At 43.8% G+C, this 19,620-nt stretch overlaps 1 long non-coding RNA gene across 1 annotated transcript; it reads left to right on the plus strand.

Annotated features, from left to right (window-relative positions):
- The first annotated feature begins 2,464 nt into the window (after positions 1-2,464).
- On the plus strand, positions 2,465-12,187 carry LOC310898961. The gene is made up of 3 exons (XR_014583876.1): positions 2,465-3,961; positions 9,422-9,492; positions 10,959-12,187. It is a non-coding gene; the product is annotated as an uncharacterized lncRNA (long non-coding RNA).
- The last annotated feature ends 7,433 nt before the right edge of the window (positions 12,188-19,620 follow it).

Consider the following 19,620-nt stretch of genomic DNA (forward strand, 5'->3'; position numbering starts at 1 on the left):
TTGTTTTAAAAAATATCTGAACAACAATTTTTCAAATTTCTTTTCCCCAGCCAAAGCTATTCATTGACTGGGCTGACCTGAAGTTGCAAATATGGTCACCTAAGGCAACCAGCAACATTTTCCTGGCCTCCTAAACAATTCCTGTGCTTAGCCATGTATGACCTTCCCTCTCTCATCCTGTGGTGCATGAAGGATGAACTCTACTCCTGGCCGGGGCACTGCTGTGGATGGAGAACTAAAAGGGTGCTGTAAACATGACATTTTTACCATCCAGGCCAAATGCTGCTGAATATAGTGGGAGAATTGATTTTGCATTGATTTTGGTGCAGTCTGCATCAAGGTTATTATTCTGGAGGCTGCACCTTTGCTTTGCATGATGGTAACAAGATGTTTCTCTGCGGCTCCCAAAAATCACCTTTAACGCATTGTTGAAGTCTTCGTGGGCTCAGACCATGCTTTTGCCACCTCTCATGCTCATATTTCACTTCAGTCTGGATTAAAAAATAATTATTGACACAGGTGCATAACATAAGAGGAAACTGAGGAACAGAGGTTACAGGACTTGCCAAGGCTGGTGTTGGAAGCTGCAATCAGAGGTACAAATAATTGAGGTCGGCTTTCATTTCAGCAGCCATCTATATATCTTTTTATCACAAACCCTGAACATGGTTCCCCAGCCATAAACTGGGACTGAGTTATTGCCACTGTTAGAGGTGCATTTGCTTGTGAGTTACAATGAATTTTTTAAGGCAAAATTCAACACCTGATGGGGGAAAAAAAAAGTGGGTTTAGATGCACATTTTTACTTAAAGCTTCTCTCCATCAAACTGTCACCAAATCCTCTCTGCTCAGTGCTGTCAACTGATTACTTCAAGCCCTATATTACATTTCTTTTTCATATTTTATCCTTCTTCCTGTCTTCTGATTTATTGTCTTTAACCTTCGCAGACCCTTTCTGGCTAACTTGGAATATTGTATGCCTTAAATCTAAAGATTACAAAATGTTTGGAAGTGATTTAAGAATCTGAGTTATTACTCATTTCATGGGGTAGAAAATTGGGTCTTTTCTTTCTCTCCACATCAGAGGACATGCTGCTTTAGACAGACACTTAGCAGTGAGAGGAGACCCGCTTTTTAAGCAGGCCAGGGTCTCCACTCTGCACAGTATGTGCATTAATAACCACAAAAGCAATAGTGCACTACATAATGAACATGTGGAAGCAGTTTTACTACTTGATAGGATCTCTGAGCCAAAGAAGAAGTTGTCTGATTTGTCAGCATCTGGGAAGCAGCTCCACTGAGACAGAACTGTATTAGTCCTAGCTATGTATCCAACCTTATTAAAGACTTATGCTTTAAGTCTGCCTCTAATAAAAACCTGCTTCGGTAGGAGTTGGTCTTCCTTGCCGTACACGACTCACCTATTTTTAATGGAGGGTTAGTAGCGTTTGCTACTGAACTGCTAAATCACTTCAAGCTCTTAGCCCACCTGCTTATTTTTCAGTGACACAGAGGAGTTTGAGTTCAGCTGAGTTTTTTAAAAAGCAAGCAGCTGTGGTCTGTGTCAGAAAGACCCAGAGCAAGTCACCAGTGTGACCGCGGTGAAGATGCAGAGACAGGAGACCGGCGGCTCCCTCTCAAGTGGCCCAGATGATGACAGCTCCTCTGAAGGGAAAGAAACCTGGAAGTTAACTCTTACCCAAGACCCAGAGGGCTCTGTTAATTTGGTGCTTTGGGTATCTGGCTGTCAGGCGGGTTCCTGCCTTCCCCAGTGGTGTTTGAAGCCCACGGGAGGTAGCCAGAGGCAGAAGCACTGTGCGATGGTGGATGAAGCCATCTCTGGTATCTTGGCAGGCTTTCCAGCTGGTGTGGAAAACCATTCATTTAAGTGGGACTGCGCTGATTTATATTTACTGGAAATACAATCTGAGGCTATCCAGTGGAAGCCAGGTCTGATACACGTCAGTTTTGTGAGAGTTATTATTCCTCTGACACAGCCTGCTGCCTGCTTTTAGTTCCTCACAGAACTCATGTGTTCTTGGTTTACGCTTCATGACCAAACTGGCCTCAATCATTCAAGGCCAAAGACGAGATTAGAAAGATTGACATCTGCTAATGGCTGCTCGGCGGTTTGCCTGGGGTGCTTTATCAAACCTGTTTGCAGGCAGTAACAGGCAGGAGAAGATTCCTAAAGGTCTCGGAGCTCTTGCAAACCTAATTCCTCTCTGCCAGTGCTTGAAGCCATTTCCCCACACCTCGATTACCCCTGCTGTGCCAGGGCCTGGCCTCCGAGTACACCTTCCCCTCCCTGCTCCCAGGCAGCTCCCATGGGAAGCCTGGAAGCCGCAGGAGCTCCAGCTTGGAGGCTGATTAGTGCCAGCTTCTCAGCCAACAAGCGCGCGCCTTTCACATTCAAATATTGCATTGCTCCTCTGCAGACAAGGGACGGGAGCTGAGGGAAACACTGAGGACCCTTGTGGCGGCATCTGCCTGTGCCCCATTTATGTAAAGTTTACCAACAGCACTCCCTGTGAGGACTCCAGAGCATTTCTTTGCTCTGGGGATTACTTTGGAGATCCAGCTGGGAAAACCTCCCTCCCTCCCCATCCCCTATGTGATGTCCTTTCAGACTTGGAGACCTCTCGAGTATTTTGCACGGTGTAAGGAGGTATTCTCCTCCAATATACTGGATTTTTTATTTATTTTTTAATGTGTCTGGTGGGAGAACAGAGCTTGGTTTCTTTGCCTGGAGAGAGATGCTCTTCATGGCAGGAACTCAGCCAAAGTGAGTGGCCAGATACTGCACACCAGCATAGAGGCATGAGACTGGAAAAAAAAATCTGGCTGCTAAAAGGACATTGCAGTCAATTAAAATTAGACAAGGGAAACTATCACTTAGGGACCCTCAAGCATTTTTTTTTTCCTGAGGTCTCCATTTCTTGCCTCACTCTGGTTTGCTCAGGGCCTACTCTGCACAGGCAGCAGTTTGTTTTTTGAGAATGGGCATCCTGCCCTCTGAGACCCATTACTTCTCTCCAAATTACAGGGATATAAGATTTACTCCAGGGCCCAGGGCTAAATGCAGACTCTGGCATAGAGGCAGATATCTGGGGGATGTTCTGGTGGCCTTGAGCTCTCCCAGGTTCATCCCCACATGAGGAAGGCCCTGAAGAAGTCACAGGACACATGAACTGGGACCTTGGCCAGCAAAGCCAGGCACCCAAAGGGACCTATTTGTTAGGGAGAGGAGACAGGGAGATGTTACAGTAAAGGACCAAAATTCTCTTTTGACTCTATACCATAGACTGTTCAAATATCTTTAAATATACTCCTGGCAACCCCATCTAGGTATCCTTTTTTTTTGAGCATGGGATTTGAACAAGATGGCCTCCAGAGGTCCCTTTCAACCCCAACCATCCTGTGATTCTGTGATCTTCTTATTTCCAATGTGAGTGTCGGATCTCTCCCAGCTGAGCTACCACAGGTGTCAGTGCTGATGGCAGGAGACAAGACTTTCAGCAGGTCCTATCATTCAAGACAGAGCCAGCTCAAGGCTTCTCCACCATGAAGATATATGAAATTTGCAACCCAGAAGCAGCTGTGGGAGGGAGGGAGCTGGGCTGAAAAGTGGGGCTGGAGGAACCCTGCCCCCTGGGGCAGTGCTGTGTGGCAGGGACCATGCCTGCTGCTTGAAGGGATCAGTCTCTCTATCCTGGTGTCACCACTGTGCTTCAATCCCAGGGAGATGCACAGCTGTGGCTGACATGCACAATGTGTGAATGAGCAAAGGCCACTCTCTTCCCTGCTCCTTCTGCTTGCAACACTTAAATCAGAGAAGCAATAACAAGCCTCTGTCTCTTAAGATAAAAGGGATATCAGCTTTCACCGGGCTTTTCTCCAGTTGTCAGAAATCAGGTCAAGGGGCTGGGTTAAACAATCACTGCCTGGCCTTTCCTTCAAGGTAAGTGCAACTTAATTCTCTTGCTTTGCACCGCACTGCCTTCTCTCAGGTTACTTTTCATGATGGGGAGGGGGACTCAGAAGCTGCTTGGCCATACTGGTGGACATTGCCTGCCTCACACTACTATTTTTAGTCCAAGTTGGCACTCTGTCTCTGATTTTTAACATCTCACGTTAATGTTGGTAGAAAATAATATCCAGGTTTTGACAATACATAAATGACCTCTAACTCATGTGAGGATTTCCATCCTTATGACGACCACTGTCAGTTATTACTGTGGAGTGCTATATGCAACTGCGCGGCTTGGAGGAACAAGGGCAAGTAAAGATTGTCTCACAGATTTACATCTCACTTCACTATACACTCAGAGTCCTGTTAGTCAGGATGAAATGAGATCCAGTTCTGAACCATCCCTTTTGGCTTCTGCAGCAACAGAAGGAACGGAAAGGCAGTCAGCCTCCTCTTGGCAGGCTCAAGCCCATCTCCTGAACGTTTGTTCGGGGCAGGGGGAAACTGAGTCAAGTCATTCTCTCTCTCTCTCTCATTTGCAAAAAAGCTAAAATTGTCTGGAAATGAGATTCAGAAATGCAAGCACTCCTTCTGCAAGCCTTCATCAGTTCAGGAGCCCCAAATAGTTATTAGCAGGTGGCTCTTGTCTAGCCACAGATGAATCCCCCACCGGGATGATCAGGCCTGCAGCAGTTATGGGCAGGACAAGCCCCAAATATCTCACTGTTCCCCACTGCCCTGGCAAGATCCATTCTTGAGCTAGGCATCTAAGACATCTTGGAGCTGGAGTGTAAGGTGTAGGCTCAGTCACTGGTTCTGTGAGAGGTATTAAACAGTACAAAGAGTCTGCAGGAAGCCACTGGTGAAGTGCAGTCTTCAGGAAACTCAGACTTGTTTTTGGATCAGATCTGTACCTGTCCATCTGGCAAGGCTGAAACTGATTCCAGCCTGGGGGATTATCCTAACCTCGCTCCAGTGGTTTTCAGTGTTGTTTTGAACTCAGGTTGGAGTGGAAGAAAATTAAGATGCAGAGAAGGGGAGATGCTGCTGGAGGAAGAAATGAAATGTCATTCTTCCCACCATGATGCCTAGCTAGCCCTGGATAAACAAAGCCCAAGATGTACATATTGAGATTACATTTGTCTTATCTGTGATCAGACATTGCTGGAAACAGAACTTGTGAAACAACAGTGCGAGAATAACAGTTTTCACTGGTAAGGAACAAGCTGTTCTTGGAGTGTAGAGGGAGTTTTGACAGCCTTATCAACAAAAGGAGCCTGTTATAAATGCTGCCCGATTCTCACCCCATACAGTCCAGACCCATGGCGGGACCTGGCTATAGTTCAGCAGGAGAGAAGTGCCTCCATGTGTTTCCAAACTCCACCAGATGCATATCTGCATCTTCAGGCATGTAAATATCTTTAGCAGCCTGCCTATGCCTCCCTCCATACCTCATTTTTGTGTGTGATAAATAGAGTGTCCTACCTCAGGGCTGCTGAAGGAAGAAATGTGCTGAAGGCTGAAAGGTGCTCAGATGCCTGGGGTGCTGAGGAAGTCAGCAAGGAGGCCTGGATTTCTTCACCAATCTTCTGAGAGATGGGGCAGACTCATCCATCTGCCTTGATCTGTGTCCCATGGTGAGGATCTGCATGCAGGGTCCCAAACAGCGAGCCCAAGGAGCCAACAGCAGCACCAGGACCTCACACATACAGAGGGAGAAACCCACGGGGCTGGGGAAGCATGGCAGCAAGTGCTTTTCAACAGCATTGTGCCGTGGTGGAGGAGCTACCTCCTCGCCTGGATATGCACCAGGATGAGCTTCAGGCTCCCTTCTCCCACTTCTGCCTTGTGATGGGGAGCACGGGCCACATTTTCCCCTGCTGGTCTGAAGCTAGAGGTGCATAGAGCCCCTGTGGCATCGTTTATTAACATTACCAGCTCTGTATTAACTTCACCTTGACTGTGACCATTGCCTGGCTTGCTTTGAAGCACGCTACTGTTTTCCTGGCTTGCATTAGCAGCAGTGTCACCAAAGCGCGGTGTTACAGCAGCCCGAGCTGTCAGATGTGCCTGATTTGCTTTCAGCGCAGTGCCAGATGGGCACGAGGCTGCGCACGAGCAGATCCTGTTGCAAGACTGGAGTCCTGGGACATACACGCGTGTGTGCGCATAAGGGTTCATGCATTTGGAGAAATAACGTTTCCCCTCCATCTGAGGCCAGCAGACTGAAATCCAAGCAAGCCTAAACTTCTTTACCATTGACGCCATAACAGCGTTTTGAGGTTTAGAAAAGGAGCGGAAAAAATGTGTTGCTGTAGTAAGGGGACTGTAATAAGATCTTAGCCTTGGAATAAAGCGCTTCTCGGTGAGGCAGCGAGCTCTGCAGTGCTTCCGCCTCCTCGAGATTTGTGAGGAGAGATGTGCCCCAAAGAATGCTAGTCATCCCGAGCGGGGAGAAAAACGTAGCCGAGGGTGAATGGAAAGACATCCAGGAAAAACAGGAGAGCAAGGATATTCTGTTCTCCTTTCACCTCCCTTAGCTCGAGCAGAAGTGTGTTTCTGCAGAGGCTGCTGGTAGCGCGGTTCAGGAGCTCACAGCAGCACTTAAAAAGACTCAAACTGCGTCAAGTAGAGGAGAATAAAGTGCTTGTACCGCAGACAACTGCTTGTCCTGATCTGCGCCCACTTTTCTCTGGCCTGTAGGGACCAGAGTTGCATGGGGGTGAAGCCAGGGCTGAGGCTGCCTCCCACAGCTCAGCAGCTCCTGGATCCATTGCAACAAAGCTCCAGGTGGGGCCATGGGGGCTGGTGATGCAGCAGAGGATGATAACACTACAGAAGGCATGGAGGCTCCAAATAGCTTCTCGTTCACTCCTCTATGTCTGGCCAGGGGAATATTTGTTCCAAAAGAGGTTTCTTTTGATTGCACTTCAGAGCACAAAGTCTGCAGCTGTCCTTAGTACTCAAGAAGAGCTACTAAAGGCAATAAAAGGTCCTTACCACATTTCCCTTTCTTAAATAGTCCTGGGTAGTCTGGGCTGTCATGTTCAGTGATGTCAAAGCTGACTTACCACACAGGTAGATCAAAGAGAAACATCAGTTCTAGGCTTAATATAGATCAAAAATGGAAAGATCTAATGTTACAAATTATCATAGAAGGAATAGAGGGAAGAACAACTTTTTTTTTCCATGATAAATCCATAGTGTGCCAGCGCTTTTGCACAGCCTTGATCTCCCTGTCTCAGAAAAAAAATAGTGGAGAAGATACAGAGAGGGCGATAGGCGTTGTCAAAGGTCTGGGCTACTCTGTACACAGAATAATTTCAGCAGGACTCTTTATCCAGAAAATGCAAAAATGGAGATAGGTTATGGAGTTAAGTGGGATGGAGATGATGAGAACTGAACAATTGTTCATCATCCACCTACCATGAGGGGACCACATGAAACTGGCTGGGGCATGTTGAAAGCAGACTGAGGTGGTGGTCCTGCACTCAGTGAGTACCTGAGCTCTGGAGCTCCTTGTCAGGAGACACGGGATGCTGAGAGGTTATGTGGGTTTTAAGTCCATTGGCCAGTATTTTCTCACAGAAGAGAAATTCATGAGGACTGTTAAATGCCAGAAGATCAACACTGGATTCAGGAACCAGAAAGAAAAGAAAGAAAGAAAAAGAAAGAAAGAAGGGTCTAGTCTTGTTAGGTGGTTAGGTGTAGCTAAAAAACTAGATAGAAAGGAATAAGAAAATGGAGGGAATTTCTTGTGTTTCAGAATAACAGGTGCCTGGGGAATGAAGTCAGGCTGGTGGGAGAAAACGTTCTACATGAATCTATACACAAAGGTACGCCAGCAAGTATTGTCTGCTGAAGACGGTGTCTCCAGGTGTTTGCAGGGCAGCAGCCTGGTGTCTAAAGAAAATGCTGTAGTAATAATTCAGTGAATTCTTCAGAGGAGCTTGTGATGCTCTGACTGCATATGAGCGTGTTGTCCAGGAGCAGAAGACTGGCAAGGAGGTTGAGAAGGGTGCAAATTTTTGTTCAGCTCTAAACTGAAATTCTTCTGAAGTTTGTTCCTGAGATTATGTAACCACTTCTCAGGGATTTGAGTCCAGCTATTCAGCAGAATGGAGCATTATGAGCCAGAGCCTCCTCTAGCTTATCATCAGAGTGAAGCCAACACTCCAGGCACAGCGCAACTGGGACCACTGTGGTGTTCCTTGGAAATCGGCCAGGTCTGCAGCTGAGACATTATCAAAACACATTGCGTGTGAGCAAGTATCAGCCTGAATCTTTGTGATTATAAAGAAAGCTGAATCTTGAATTTCATCACAAAAACATACATTTCATTGGGGCTAATCAAGTTGATAGGCTGAGACCTCAGCGCCTGGGATCCTGACTGTGTGGGTAGCTACCACAGGACAGATGTACGATAGGCACGCAGTGAGATGTGTATCAGCACAGCTCATCCCACCATGCCAAGCCACATTATTGATGGGAATTGCACTAGTTGCTGATTGAGTTGTTTCTGTGATTAAAAATCCAGGAAAGGCTCAAGAAGTTTAGTCTTGCTGCATGTTAGCCTTCTAAAACTCAGGTGGCTAGTCCTAGCTGCTTCCCTAGGAACTTTCTACAGGCATAGGGGGTAAGGCATTTCCAGGGAATGACTGATTTCACCTATCTTTGAAGCTGTTTTAAGATGGAAATGCTCATCTGGACTCAGAGGCATCTGAGACAACAAGTTTAGACTCGAATCCCACTTTCAGACGATTAACATTAGATGAGATAAATTCCTTATGAGGGTTCTCGAATTTTAATTCTTTCTTCAAATCTATTGCTGACAGCTCAAATATTTCCCTGCAAGGTTTCTTTTCCCTACAGTTTAAGGGAAAAAGTTCACTGTTCCAACTTAGTGGAGACTTGAGCAGGTGAGGATTTGTACAGTAAATCCTTATTCGAATTTCAATTAAATTTCAAGTAAAGTAGCTAAAATCAGGTAGTAATAAAATGATGACAGACATTTTTTCACCAGTGATGGGGTGTTGCACATTACAGAACTTATTTTTCTCAAGTTCTTTTTTTTTTTTTTTTGTAATTGTATTATTAAGTGTCTGTTCTTATGGGATATGAGGGATAAAATTTAATTGAAATTCCATAGCATTCGCAATAGCTAAATCGGAAAAAGAAGTCACTGTAACTGTGAGGGACTTACTAACTGCTGGCCTGAACCTGCCACCCAGTGTGCATGATATTTGCTTGCCTGAATGAGCCCATTAATCTCAGTGGAGCTGCTTACATGCAGAAGCATTGCAAGTTCACATCAGCCTTCAGCACCGTGGTATGCATTCGATGCGTTCAGCTGCCAGTTCTGCAAAGGGGAATCAGGACAGATCTTCTGATGGGGAATATGGATTTTTTTCATTACTGGATTTCACTATGTTTGTTTATCTATTTTTCCAGAAATGCATGTTCTCACACATTCATCAACTATGAGACTGGATATAAATACAAACCAAGGGATAATTCTAATGGTTAGTGAGATTTTTAATTAACATCTGGAAATTATTTTGAACAATTTCTCATGAAAGATATGCAACCTAGAGCAGAGAGTGTAGCAGAAAAGCTGAATTTTATTCCCCTTCTCTGTCTTGAATGAGACATTTTTGTCTCTTGAAACAAGTGGATGAGAAAACGAATCCTTAGGCAATAGATTTCCACTCATCGCCAACAGAACATGTTCATCTACTGTTAGATGTACAAAGTACCTGTATTTTGTTTATTGGCCCCTTGCAGAAACTGGTCGTGCATGTCTGGAGTAAATCACTTGTAAATCAAACATAACAAACTAAGAAAGCAATCTATAGGGTTTCTTAAAATAATCTCTGTTGTATATGTGCAAATATATAAACTTTGCAGCTCTTGCAGGGGTGTAGCTGAGGACAGAATGTTACCCTTTGAGTTTGGGTGGTTTTGTGAAACACATTTTAAAAAGCCCACAATATGCCTCCTAGAGTCATAAGTCAGCGGTTGGGTGACTGGTTTGAATTAAGACAACGAACAAAGACAAACGAAACATAATCCTGCACGTCTGTACATTCTGGAGGCTTTCCTCTTCATTTGGTGTCAGTACTGAACCAAAAGTATTTAGAGAGGCAATATTATTGAACACAACAAATAGGAAGCAAAGCATAATTTTTGTTAGGGGTAAGTCATCCCTTAGGCAGAAGCATTCCATTGGTCTTACTGCATTTCACTGCACTGAATTATGGTTAATTTGTGGTCGGAAAAAATAGAGGCACTGTGGTTACTTCAAATTATATACTGTGTTTCCAGTTTAAAGGGAAACAAAAGGCATGTGTTGTAAATATAAACTTTTTTCTCCAATTTTAAAAACAAAAATCCATTTGGATGCTTAGTTCAGGCTCTATTCAGCGTCTATAGTAACTATGCTCTTTCAATGCTCATTTAGGAAGTATTTCTCTAGTGGGAAAATAAAAATCAGTATGGTTGAATAATTGGCAACTATGAGTTAACTGTATTCTGGTGTCTAGCTCTATACAATGGTAACAATATTTGCTCCCTAATGGTACAACTAGAAAAAGAACATTTTTGTTTTGAGCAATGACAATTATTAGCCATTAGAAGAAAATACCAACACAAATGTTGGATTCTCCCATCATTTGGGATCTCTAGCTCAGCACTGTAGCTTTTTCCAAAGGATATATGCCAAACATTAGAGCTTGAGGCAGGAATTGCTTGTTAAGACTTGTTTCTTAGGAAGTAGGCTAAATGATCCAAATGGTGGTTTTAACCTTAAGATTTTTGGCTTAGGGACTGCCATTTGGGACACAGTTTTTGTATTGTTGGGCCTTGACCATGGGAACCTCCTTAGCAGAGATATGCAGTTTTGATGATGTCTGCTGTACATTTTGCTTTCAAAAACTTGCATTATTCTGCAAATCACTGAGCCTTGAATATTGCCTACTGTTCATTTCAGAAAGAAAACCAGTTAGTCAGAAATGAAAGGTTCCCTCTTGTCACTGATGCAATATTTCTGGAAAAGGAAAGCTCCATTCTCCAAGGCTGCTTGCCAGCTTGAGTAACATGCTGAGGACCTCCAAACCCAAAGGTCCATATTTTTGGGAATTAAACCAAGAAGAAATCTGGGTAGCCTGGTATTGAGGAAGGCAGAGGTCCTCTGTGGACGCCGGAGACGTGATGGAGGATTTTGTACTGCTGGAACTACTGATTGCAGGACTGAGAAGAATGCTGTATACAGCCACAAAGCTGAACCTGCCTCTTCCTGCTTCCAAAAGTGACCTTGAAGTAGAATTTTTGGACATCATAAGCCTTTCCCCCTGCAACAGTGTCATGCAATTTTGTGTAGCTCTTTGTTCCCCAGGGCTGTAATCAATGTATCGGTTTATTTGGGAGAATGTGCTCGTGTTATATTGATAGGTCTGTAGTTAGGCATTAATGGCAGTGATTACTACTGGTTCAGCCAGGGCTAGAAACAATGGAAAAATCTCATGATAAACTCTCAAAACTTGGCTGCAATTTTGCAAGCACAAGTAGTTTTGGAACTTTAGATAAGCTTCCAAAGGTTTAGATCCAGGTCCAAACAAAACGCAAACGCTAAAATTATGAGGCTTGTGCATCACTAACACATACTCCCATATTTACTTCCATGAGGAAATACTAAACATTTTATGGATTTTTCATGCCCCAGTTGGTTCTCTACACTGGCTGGGATTTCTGTAGCCTGCCTTTGCAGCTATATAGACATCAATAAAGATGAATAAAGCTGGGCAGTCAGATTCTAATTTATGCTGATCGTTTGGATAGCTCAGGGCACTTCAGCACACATGCTTAGCCAGTGACCTTTCACACTTGCCTTCTAGATCAAAGCACTTTATTCGTCCACTTCCAAGAAAATCACAAAGACAAAATTCCCATTCAGCATGCCTTTATTAATCTACAAAGGGCCAAATCCTGACGCCTTTAATCTGCTCCTACTAGTCACCGCAATGATTTAAAGAGCAGAGCGTTGCCTTCAGAGGGCTGGGCCCAAAATCAATATGGAGAAAGGCCAAACTCTCTGTAGATATAAATGAAGACAGGACCGCTGAGTTCAGACGGGATCTCACTGTCTCCATACTCCCTTGCTTCCAAGACATTTGTCTGTGAATCTGATAAATCCTCGGCAAAAGTTAAATTTCCCTTGTGCATTTTTCACTTTGCTGCTTTCTGCTGAACGCTGACTGTCTCCTTGCAGACGTTTGCTGTGCTGGGTCTTGCTTGCTTCGGGCAACTCACTGGGTGGCCCTCGGAGAGATGCACCAGGATAGGCAGGTGCTCCATGCTTCACAGGATCTAGTTGCACAGTACCTAGTCTAGATTTCTAATTTCTTCATAGCTAAGTACATTCAGACAATTTCTACAAGTGCTCGTGCAAAAGGATCTGTTCTGTAATCCGTCGGTGCAATCTGTTCGGGTCTCTTGAGGCTGTAACAGGCGAACTCCCTCAAAACTTGCTTCCAATTCACAACTGTGTCAATGAAAGGAGAATCAGGGCATCTGATACACACACATGAGAATAAAAAGCATCCCTGACAACTACGGATTGGTCACAACTTCAATTTTCCTCCTCCTGATTAATTTTCATACTTCTGAAAAGACAAACTTCTGTTCACTCCTTATGGTTTATGTTTGCTTGTGTTTGATACTATTTAAATGTGCTTTAAAAAATCAAGCAAGCTCAATTTCTTGCTGGTGCTGAGCTTCCTTTTCAGGCTATGTTCTCACTCTGACTAAATCCTTGTTAAAAAAAGTATGCACAATACAACTAAATATTTTTTATTTTAGTTTTTTCATCCGTTTTAACAGCAGTTAACACATTACTGTAAGGATAAAAAGGTTGATTAAAAAATTGTAATGAATATATTTTCTTTAACAGAATATTAGTTTTTCAGTAGAGCACCTTTTCACAATAGATCCTTCTTTACATAGAAAAATCTGTTAGTAAAATACTCACATGAATTTAAGTAGAAATGAAAACTAAATATTGCAGCTATTACTTGGAACACAGGACAAACCTGATTCTGCTGAAAATATCAGGACTTTTTCCGGTGAGTATACTTTTCAGGACAGATAAAGGAATATCTCTTTTATGTCTGTTTCACCTGGCACACAATATGCCAGCTGAAAACCAATTAATGGTTAGTGATAATTATCCGAGATTGAAATTTCTGCCTATATTCATTTTTAATGATGGGTTTGAAATATTAAAAGCAAGGAAATAGGCAGATCAGACGACAGATTCATAACCCAGCTGTGATGCCACAGACAGGATTAATAAAATGAAGACGAATACATGTTTTTAATGAGCTAGGACAGAGCTAATATGTTAATGAAACACCAGTTTTAGACACCTGACCATAGAGAATTTCCTTTTTCCTGCTAATTTGGATCAAGGTTGAATTGTGGGTGTTTTTCACACACATTAGAGAACTGGATACCAAGAGGAGGATCTCTTGGTGCACTGCTGCCATGCATCTCTTTGGGAGCAGGGATGTTTTCCTGCAGACCCTCAGAGACCACTGACCTCAGCACATGCTCTGGGAGCTCTGAGGGTGGTCGTTTTACATGTTCAGATCTCCTCTAGGAGGTCTGAAATGACTCTGAAGGGTGTGAAAAAAAAATGTACAAGGTAGAAATGCACGTTGGTACAAATGATGCCACAGGAAACTGCCGGAGTCTCAGCGAGTCAACATATGCGCAGGCATGTTGAGCTGAAAGGCTGTTATTTCATCCTGAGCTCGCACTCTTGTGCCTGGCTTTTGGAAACATACTCACTGTGTACAAGCTCGGCCATACATAGGTTTTGCATCACTTTGCAGGCTCTGTAGTCCTTTGTGCTTCTGTGTCTCAGTTCCCCACATGGTGTCTGCAGGACACCTGTAGGATTAAGGTATTCTGTCACCTGGACCTGGGTACCCATATCCTGAATATTGGTAATATAAAATGTGCTTGGATCAATAATTGCTGCTATCACATTTACACTTAGACCAATAATCTTAAAAACGTTTGTTTAAAACAAAACAAAGAGAAGCCCGAGGGGTATTTCGAGATCTCTGACCACTCTGAGAATTTTGTAGGTGCAGTCAGAGCCCCTGCAAGCAGAAGGATATTTCTAACCCCCAGCTAACTGCATCACTCCACCCTTTTTCTTGCCATCTCTCTCTCTATATATGTCTTCAGGAAAGGTGCAGCAGTGCTAAGAAAGAGTATTTCTGGTGCAGCCACATGAATTTGCTACAGGGTCTTGACAAACTGCTTCTCCAGCCTGGGTCCCACTCAAATTCACAGGGACTTGCTGACACACAGCTCCAGTTTCTGAACTGCTCTGGGCGCCTCACTGCCAGATCGCCTGCTTCAGACAAGTGCTAAAAAGGACCGCGTTACTATCCCCAGCCCAGGCCAAAGCATCTGGCAACACAATGAGTGATTTTTCAGCCTGCTGGCCTGGCTCACACAATTTGAGTCTTAATTCAGCTTCTCCTGGCAGGACTCTCACACTGTTGCCTGCCTGTGGATGTGTGTCAGCTGGATGCCTCGTTCCTGTGGAGGATGAAATGGAGCCAGGCACCAAGCAGATTTTTCATCTTTGAACACCACCTTTCTTTGTTTTACTTGTAACTGTTTTCATGTTATGGCTTACTCACCTGGGGGACAGTGTGATGATGCTAATCGCTAGGAATGACACAAAAGAGTTCATTAGTTATGAGCCTCTGAAAACCGAGACCTGTAGATCCTTGGAAAGAAAAGGGCTTTGAGAAATCTTGCAGTGAAGTTGTCAATGGGTGTCCCTTACAAACAACTCCTGGCATCAGAAAACTATTGGGGGGAATTTCTGCAGAGACAAGAGTCTCAGCTGTCTTCTAGACTGCCCCCATTTAAATGATGAAATCTGGCTCTGATATTAAATAAATAAATAAATATGAGGAAAACTGTGTCTGAGAAATTTATACCTATGTAACGCTTATCAACCGTACAGCAAATTACACCTGTGCAGTTTATGGGGTAAAAGCATCACCTTTAACTTTGTTGGCAAGCTGGAGTTAGGGTGGGAATGCACAGTGCTGTCAAGTGCAGGAGTCCTGCTGCACTGCCAGGCGGTGTTACCAACCGAGGAGATTTTCCATGAATACTGGAGTTTCCCAGCAGACAGGTGTTCAGCTGGCTGCAGCAGCAATCAAAGGGGACGTCCTACAGGAGGGAAAAAGCCTTTTATGCTCTCATGATTCATGAAAGATGAACAGAGTAACGAGACCAATGCTGGTATTGCAGACATCTTTCCAATTTCTGTCTGATGTTCATGTGCTTCAAAGATGCTGTGCACTCTGCTGACAGGACACGCTGCTGCAAACTGGAATGGAGGACACATGTCCCTGGGCTTTATCTAACATCTAACCTTGCTTTGATGTTATCTCTGAAGGGAAAGGTCAGGGAAAATTGCTATCTTTTCCCAACAAATTGAGCAGATAAGCAAAGTCCTGCAATAATAGTTGGCAAAGAAGATTGCCTCTTTAAAGTCAGCTTGCTGCAGCAGGGATCAGCCACTGACTTTGGCAGGTCTGCAGGAGCCAAACTAATGAGGACTGGGCTGAGCAGCTCTGAGAGCTGCAGAGCTGATGGGAGCCCAGGGCCAGCTGGCTGAATAACTGAAACACTGGAGACCCCAAAATCCATGAACTGGAGAAGAGCAAAGGGGAAGAGAGAAAGAAAGGGCCTACATCTTCTCCCCCAGGGACCTGGCGGCTTCTTTCCAGCTCTTTGATGCCACATAGCAAACACGTCCACGGGGCTCCCTGTGCTGCACCCCAGCACTCTGTGGTCGCTGTGGTCATCTCACACCACGTCCTCCCCGTCCCTCCCCATCCTCGCGTGACACAGCGCCGATGACATTGCCACACCACACGATGCAGCCTGTTGGCAGGGGGCACGCTCATGTCACACGGCTGGCACGCTGAAACGAGCCCCACTTTTCTGTACCATTTGCTTTCCAAACCGGTGAGGACACGCGGTGTGCCAAGCAACAAGGGAAGATGCAGGAACGGCGTGATTGAAAATGTTAAGTAATCACCAGGAAGTTAAATGAGCTAGATTTCTAGGGAAAGTTAAAGGATGAGTTTTTGTGTGTGTGTGTATATATATATATTTGTATTTATAGTCATATACATGTTTATATACATATTTGTATGCACCAAGATAGAAGATGAGGATGGTTTTAGAACAGAATTTGCAAACTTTCAACATTTCCTCTGGTACGATATTTCCTCAGATAACGTGCAACTGATGTGTGGGGGTTGCTCCAAATCTATTTCCTATTGCAGACAGAGCTATTACTTAGGTAATCAATATTTAATCTCTATTAAGGGGAGTCATTTTTAAGCCTGCTTTAAAAAGTGTATCTGCAGCACTGGATATAAATCACGGCCCTGCAGGCCTGTGCTGGGCTCAGGATATTTTCCTGTATCTCGAAGGAGGAACAGCCCTTTGCATGGGGAGGGAACGAAAAAGAAGGAAAGAAACCGGAGAAGCTTGGATAGGTCTGCCTATTTCAGGCAATGGAGTGAGTCCAAAATAGCACTGGCTTGATTCACACCCTGGTTTTTGTAATGGTGATAGAGAACATGGGCAAAAGGTACCAGCATCTGTCCTGCCGTGAGTCAGCAGCTGCAGCAGAGCTGCCTGCAGCCATCCCTCTCCTCCGCTCCCAGAAAGGCAGCTTGGGCAAAGCTGAAATGTTTTGCCGAGATACATTGGTTTGTAGCAGGAAGGGCTGGGGATAGACCGATAGAGACAGGCTCAGCTGCTGAAGGCTACTCTACTGGCTGGGAATGCAGAGAATCAGATTTAATCCTTTCTCTGCCTAATTTGGAGTGATCTGGGATGAAAGTGCTGCTCTGGGTGAAGGAGGGCAGGAATTTGAATCTGTTCTGGTGGGACCTGCGTAGAAAGTTTCTTATTCAAAGCACAGTTTCAAAGCAGCCTCAGCAGACTTAGTCCCCACCACGAAGCACACCAATGGACAAAGGGTGAGCACCCCAGCCTCACTGGTTGCCAATGGTCAGACTGGTCCCAGTTTAGGCAGTGACTGTGGTGGTGTGAGCTCAGGGTGTTTGTCCCTGCCTCCCACCCCAGCCCTGACTCTGTGACCCCCCCAGGGAGAGGAAGGACTCCCAGCCTTTCAAAAGACATTCATGATCGTATAACCACATAGTTTTTATGCTGAAATACCCTTTTTTTTTTCTCTAAGAGCTATACAGATAGGTGAATTCAGTAGGAACTGGATGGGGTAAGTTTCCTGGCTTTGAAGTGATAGCGGTGCCAGTTTTAGCAGTATCTGAATAAATCAGGACAAGAGCAAGGGTGAGACACATACCTGTGTGCCCAGCACTGAAACATACCTGATGCACCAATTTTCCTACCTTTCACAATGACATAAACCTGTGACTGCTCTCCCCAGCTGCTAACTGGTCTCATAGAAATACATACAGGATTGGGACACCTTTAACAGCACAGAGACATTTTGTTTAGATATGATTGCTAAAGATTTTGAGAAAACATTTAAGTATTAGGCATAAAAACAATAAAAAAAATAAAAAAAAGCATGTGGGGGGGTTAGATTTATTCTGAGATTTATCAGAATTATCAGAAATAAAGCCTGAGTCAACACAGCTTCATTATTTGCAGTCGTGGTTCAAGGCCAGCAGAATGCATCAGCCGCACAAAGGGCATGCCGGCCCAAGGCTGCTGAAAGTTAATATTGTGCAATATTTCTGCAGATGTGCAATAACAAGCTATTCCCAAAACCAAGGCTCAGTTCAGCAGAGATCGAAATCAGCAGAAAGAATGAGCACAGAACAGCATCAGAAGGCACCAAGTAATCCACCCATGACAAAAAAAAAAAAAAAAAAAAAAAAAAAAAAAAAAAAAGGCATGTATTCTCTTGGTTTCGTTTGCTCCAGGGCTCTGCTTTCTGGCTGTTCACACCAAACACATGGTGGCTTGCTTCTAGGCTCCTACTTGGATTTCAGCACTTTGCAACACACAAAAATAAATAAATAAATAAATAAAATCTGGGTGTGACTGAGGGAATAATTTATCCCAGGATCTGCTCCCAACAGACAGTGCAGATGTGCCAGAGTTGGCTCTGGTTTATAAATGGCCAGCACGCAGGTTTTTCTTCTCCAAAGGGAGCTACTTCTCCAAGGCATTGTCTTCCAGGGTTGGATGCCTCTCATGTTTGATGTGAATCAAAAACAGTGTCTTATTTCAAGACTAATGCAGTACACTTACAGGTTTCAGCAGCCAGAAAGGGCCAGTCCACTCTATTAATGAACCCAAAGACTTCTGCCGTGATAGCTCAATGCCTGACAATATGTGTCTGATTATCTTCTGTCTGATTGCAGTGCTTCACAAGAGCCACAGGAGAATATTTAAGAAAGCAAAGGCTCATGAAATAAATTATGCATAGGAAAAGCTTCAACTTGCCTTGTTAGCAGGTGTTTTTTGCTCCGGTTTGTAGGAGTTTGCACTCCCTCTGAAAAGGAGTACTTTGGCTCATAGCCGCTGTGGATGTTCTCTGTAAGTAATGGGTAAGTCTTTTCGGAATTTGTCTAAAATAAGATGGTTTCACCGGTTTCTCATGCTGGAGAGAAGATGTGAAAACAACCCCCCCACCCCAATATGTTAGCCACCTTTTTTTGATGTTACACTGGAAAGCATGAAGATAGAGAGGATGACACTGGTTTAAGAACTTGATGAAAATATATATATATATATATATATATATAGAATAAAGCTCTGGCGATGGAAAATACTTGCAGAAGTCATGGATAATGGGTGAAGACTGAAATCTTCACAAGTCCTTTAGATTTTTCAATATCAAAAATTCCTTCTGTGTGTGACTTAAGACTGAAGGCTGGCTCATATTTCACAAAGATTGTTTGTCCCCACCTTCTCCACGCCGTTTGTTTTAAATTCAGGGTTCTGTGTTGGGACGCTTTATTTATGGTCGCAGTATTAAGATAGGTCTTGGCAACATCTCCTCCTACAAATGATAAATATTTGTAAAATGGTTTGAGTTGTATACACAGAGATACTAGATTAATAGATGCAACACAGCAGAAGCTGAGCTTTTCCAGTCGTGTCTGTTCAGTGCTTTTGTGCTGATGCACAGCCTTGCTCCAGAATTTACTGTTTCAAGCTTCTGCTCCAGACAGGGTTGTACATTACCATTTCAATGGTTTAGTTTTAATTAACCATTTTCCCAAGGAAGTTTCCAAATAATAAAAATGGAGACCAGGGATATCAATTTCCAGGTTGTGTAGTATTATGCAACTCTCTGCCTATTTTTACAGGGTTTTATTATGTTTTCCAACTTTACTTAATCCCATCTAAATGATACATATATATTTTTTTTTCAGCCCTAAATTTTAAGTGACTCTCTCTAAAAGCTGTGTAATGCCCAATATGTTTTGTTCCCATTTGAGGGTTTACCTTATTTCAGACAAAAAAGCAATTTCAGTGAAGCTGAAATGTATGGTTTTGGTTTCAGGACTACCTCTCTCTGACATAAAACTACTAAGCCT

Source organism: Anser anser (genome assembly GCF_964211835.1).
Source record: "Anser anser genome assembly, chromosome: 4".
Classification (NCBI taxonomy): domain Eukaryota; kingdom Metazoa; phylum Chordata; class Aves; order Anseriformes; family Anatidae; genus Anser; species Anser anser.